At 47.3% G+C, this 5,249-nt stretch overlaps 1 non-coding gene across 1 annotated transcript; it reads left to right on the top strand.

Moving 5' to 3' along the window:
* Window positions 1-1,406: 1,406 nt before the first annotated feature.
* On the top strand, window positions 1,407-1,479 carry TRNAK-UUU (transfer RNA lysine (anticodon UUU)). The gene has a single exon. It is a non-coding gene; the product is annotated as a tRNA-Lys (tRNA).
* The last annotated feature ends 3,770 nt before the right edge of the window (window positions 1,480-5,249 follow it).

The raw sequence follows: 5,249 nt of genomic DNA, 5'->3' as shown, positions 1-5,249 counted from the left end.
GTTCACTTCCTGTTAGCAATACTGAATTATTTTTCATTTGGTCTGTTACAAAAGTAATTATTCTCATTTCCTCCTAAGAAGGCATAGAGTCAGAAGAGAGATTTAAGCATGAGGCTGTGTGGTCACTGTAGCACGTTTATCTTTGTAGCCGCCCACCCAAGGATTTTCTGTTGATTATGGAAACCCCACCTGGAGAGGCAAGGTGAGGCTCACTCCCGCTAAACCTGAGCAGCTTACCTCACCTGTCTGGTTCTGCTTGTTGTATAGATTAGAACCAATGCAGTTAAAGCACCCAGCTGCCCTCTCGCAAGTGAGGATACTATATTTAGAGAGGAACCCAGGTCTCAGCTCTCCCCAGGGAATAGCTGCAGGAGGGTGGCCTGAAGGACCGAGACAGTTGGAAGTAGTTTTTAGCACCATAATGCCATCCACATTCTTTCCTCAAATTCAGCTTTTTTTTTGAGTGTCAGGCACTGATTCAGGTAATAGGAATACTGCTGTGAACAAAACAGACGAAGGCCCTGCCCTGCTGGGGGAGAGAGACAATAAACAAGTAAACAAACATGATTTATTTATCAGATGGAGATAAGATCTCTAAAGAAAAGGCTTGGAGACAGGGAGCGGAAGAGCGCAGGGTGGGTTTGGGGCAGGGCCTTCAGGTCAAATAAGGTTGGATCAGATCCTCTCACGGGAAGACACCGGGGCCTGTCCTGCAGGAAGTGCGGGGGCTCTGAACTGGCGACGAGAATGTTGGGGGAAGACGTCCCAGAGAGAGGAGAGCATGAGCAAAGGCCCTGAGGCAGCGGCGGCAGAAGCAGCGTTCTTGGTACCGTCGCCTGCAGAGGCCGGTGTTGTTTGTGGCTGGAGCGGACGAGGAGGAGAATGGGCGGGGACTGACCAGGGAGGGGGGGGGGGCGGTGGCCAGGCCTCAGAGAGCCGCGTAGGTTGAGATAAGGACATTCTTTGGCTTTTATTTTGAGTCAGAAGGGAAGCCATGGAGACTTTGAGCAGAGGCGTGGCGTTGCCTGATTTCAAGGGGGCTTTTATAGTGTGATGTAGAGTCACGGAGCGGGGGCCAGGTGGAAGGGGGAGATCCCACAGAGCTGTGTTCTCCAATATGGTAGCCTCAGGGGACTATTTTAATGAACGTTAATTAAGTTTTTTTTATTTTTTTAGGGGGCGGACCGCAGGTTGCGTGCCGCGCCTGCGCAGCACAGCGCCCGCGCCGCCCCAAGTTTTTTTTTAATTAAAAATTTAGGGACTTCTCTGGCGGTCCAGTGGTGAAGACTCCATGCTCCCACTGCAGGGGGCCGGAGTTCGATCCTGGGTCGGGGAACTAAGATCCCGCATGCCGCACAGAGGGACCAAAAAAAAAAAAAAAAAAAAAAATTAATATCCTCAGGAATTCCCTGGTGGTCCAGTGGTTAGGACTCGGCGCTTTTACCGTCGAGGGCGTGGGTTCAATCCCTGACTGGGGAACTAAGATCCTGCAAGCCGTGCAGCTCGGCCACCCCCCACCCCCCAAAGTTATATCCTCCATTGTAAAACCCACGTTTCCGGGGCTCACTTCCCACACGTAGCATCGCTAGTGGCTACTGTGTTGACAGTGGGATATAGATCATTTCCATGACCACAGAAGGTTCTATTGGACAGCGCTGAGAGAGCCTTACAGGCCTTTGTAGGGACTTCGGGTTTGCTCTGGGTAAATGGAAGGGTTTACCCACTGGAAGGCGTCAAGCAGAGGATGAACGTGCTCCAAGTTATGATCTCTGGGGCCGCCGTGTTGAGAATAGACCGTAACAGGGCAGTGGTGAAAGCTGGGGGGCCGTTAATCGTCTGGATGAGACACGATTGAGTCTTGGATGAGATGGTCCTGCAGCTGCTGCTGAGAAATGGTTGGTGCGAATATATTTTGAAGGCAGAACCAATAGGCTTTTTGGATGGAATCGATGTGTGATTTGAGATGAAGTACCATGGGTGATGGTGAGGAGAGAATGCAAAGCCCAGGCGGGGGGGGGGGGGTCCCAGGCATCTTGAACCAGGAGGGAAGGCAGGGCCGTGGCTGGAAGGAGGTCTGAGCGCCCTCCTCACCGGAAGAGGTGAGAGGCAAGATGGGTGTGTTGGAAGTTTAAGGGTGGTGGTGAGTGAGCTGAAGGGAGAAACAGAATACAGGTGCTGGGCGGTGCTGGGGCCCGTTTGAACTTGGTGGCCACGAACCCCCCTTCCTTTGGAGGTTCTCCAGCAGAGTTTGAACTGCTCACCTGCAGGTAAAGGGAAAGGAGATGCCCACATTCCTCCAGGGCTGATGGCTTCCTGGATGGATTTGCGGGACATACAAAGGGGAAGGGAGTTTACGGGGTTGTCGAGAAGGATGTGATAACAGATTGCAGAATCTAAACTGAAGAAGGAGGAAAGTGAAAGAAGCAGAGGGCTGATGAATGGGGAGAAAGTAGACTGGAGTCTCCATCATTCCTGAGAACAGGTGGCGCTGGAGGTCAGGCAGGTTGGAAGGAGAGATGCTTATCAAAGAGCTGGATGTCCAACTCAGTGGTGGTGATGGGTCGGACCTTTGAAATCTAGGCAGATACATCTTCATCCTAGGCTGACTTGCCAAGTCCTGGAATCCATACACTATACTCTCCCTGAGTCCTAGGATCCTACCTAAGCAGGTTTGGTAACCAAACTCCAAAGAGCATGGGATTGGGAGCCCAGAGACCTACCCCAAGTTTCCCAGCCCGGCACAGACTGGCTGCGTAACTAAGGGCCTTGAGGAAATGAACTTTCATGTCCCTCCCGTCTCTAATCTGTGACTCTGTGGCCTCACGATTGTAGTCTTTTCCCAAACACTGACCTTCAACATGGACCCTGAGGCATTTGCCTGTTAAAATGTGCAATTTTGCAAATATTTATCTGCCAATACCTCTCAGAAGAGTAAACTCTTGGAAAGCTGCCTTCCGGATCACATGACCATGCGGTCATCCGAGGGGGTGTGACGGGAATGGTATACCAGCAGCATCTGGGTTAAGTGTCCTTCAGGTCCTGGGATGGCTGGATCTTTACCTGATTTCTCTAACTGCTTCCACCTAACACGGATTTTTCTTTTCATCTTGTTCCCGCTCTATAGGAGAGCTCCTTCAGCAGCAAGGATAGAGGCTGTTCCTCTCAGAATCAGATGTGATACTGTGACCTGTGACCTGTGTTCCTATGAGCATCTGAACATCTCATTGATATTTATTGAGGGGGGATTCCAGGAAGGCAGAGCTGGGCCCTGGGCCCTGCTGCCTCCCCCTCCCCCCTCTGCCCCTCCATCACTCTTCCTTCTCTGAGGCAGAGAGAGAATTAAGAACAGTCTTAGGTAAATTTTTAACAAGATGGTCCAGCTTGGGCTTTGTAGGCTTGACTGATGAAGTAAGAGGTCGTTTTTAGCTAAAATAACCGCTTTGTTTGCACGTTTCCTCCATTGAGTTTTCTAGGGTCATTAGAATGATCTAACTGCCTTACCTGTTATTTGAATGGGGTGAACCTCTGGAGGGGCAGGAAACAAAAGGGTGTTGAAATGCAAATAGACCGCTCTGGGTTTCAGTCCCCGGCTGCAAAATAAAGCCAAAGCTGGCATCAGTGTCCCCACAGAGGTCTGTGGAAAGGCTCTAGAAAAATCTCACAAGATGTATTTCTTTTCACGCGCTGGAGTCCCAAGGTAGGTCAGAAAAACAAAAACAAAATAAAAACAAACAAAGGATTTCATACTTGGAATTTGCTCAGTGCCAGTTGAATAGCTAATTGTTTCTTGTTTTCATTCCCTCCCCCCCCCTTTTTTTCTGCCTGAATAGATAATCCTTACAAAACATCTATTCATTCTACAAGTGAAAATTTCAGGAATACTGGATACTGACCTTGGCAAGACTAATGGACCGAGGTTGAGTGATGGATCTGTGGGTGTTGCGGCCGACGTGCATTTTGGTGCTTTGTACGCCAGTTTGAGAATATTTTAGCAAAAGGAAAGGAAGATTTATGGTGTTTTAATGAATGAATACGATGAAGGCTTGAACTTGTAGGTGAAATGATAAGACACAACATTATTTTTATAGCTTATTTTTGATTGTTTTCGTTGCTTCAAGAAAGGACCTGCTGCTAATTAACGATGGCTCCCTTTTCTATGTCAATGTTACCACTCGCTGATATGGAAACAATTATATTTTAAGGGACATAAAACAAGGAGGTAATACAGCCTAGCAAAAAGTATACACTTTATCAGATCCTTAAATAAACTTGGGCTTTTATTTGATTTCTGCTATGATCTAGCTATGCGACTTTGGGTAAGTTATTTAGCTCTCTCTTTTTTTTAACTTATAAAACTCGAATGAGAAATATGTGATGGTGAAAAAAATTTGTAAAAGTGTTTTAAAATCCCATGAAAAAAGGCACAGTCAGAAACCACAGCGGGTTGGGTTTTTTTTTTTTTAAGTGAAAACACCCGATCTTGTCGGTAAACCTCAATTTTAGTATGTTAGTTTATTTTTTTAAGCCATCATTTAATTTCAGGTGCTTTATGAACTTTTCAATTTGTTAATGGAAAGAAATGCCATTTACACAGGATGGCTACATAGCAACTTTATTCTGGTAAAATAATCCCTTAAGTCCTTTTATACGCAGCCCCTAACTGTTGGCTTTATAAGGTCAGTCCTAGCTGACCAGCCCTCAGGCTGTCAGGAGCTCATCAAGTCCAAGATAGCACCAATTCCAGCAAATACACAGCATGGAGAGTTTTAACAGTACCCCTGATCTGAATGTAACCCAGTCTGAACAGAGGACCCTTTAAAAAAAACTCACCAGCAATGTTACATGAATGAAGGAGATTGTTAGGTTGTATCGGTGGAGTTTAGTTACACCTTATTAAAAAGCAAAGGTTGAACAGTGGAATCCCTTCCATTCAGATGTTCTTAAATGCTTAAGGGCTCCAACGTGCAGACCAGCTCTTATTTCTGACTGCTGACTGCTTTTCAGGGAGAAAGCTTTGGAAACTAACATTCCGGTCCCCGAGGCCTCCAAGAAGCCTAGTCCTGTGAAGGCGTAGATTCTATGGGGTTAGCGGAAGCCGGTGGCTTTAGGAACTGGGATTGCCAGGCTCCAGGCTCCTGTGTTCCAATATTGACTCTGCCCGTGAGTCACCCTGACCACTGTCTTGTGTATCCCTCTTTACAGAAGAGCTGAGACTATTGATTTTTTCAGGGGTTGCAAAACACATTACA

The sequence above is a fragment of the Balaenoptera acutorostrata genome, chromosome 1 (genome assembly GCF_949987535.1).
Source record: "Balaenoptera acutorostrata chromosome 1, mBalAcu1.1, whole genome shotgun sequence".
Taxonomy (NCBI): domain Eukaryota; kingdom Metazoa; phylum Chordata; class Mammalia; order Artiodactyla; family Balaenopteridae; genus Balaenoptera; species Balaenoptera acutorostrata.
The sequence above is the reverse complement of the archived record's forward strand: the minus strand, read 5'-3'. Positions and strand labels throughout refer to the sequence as shown.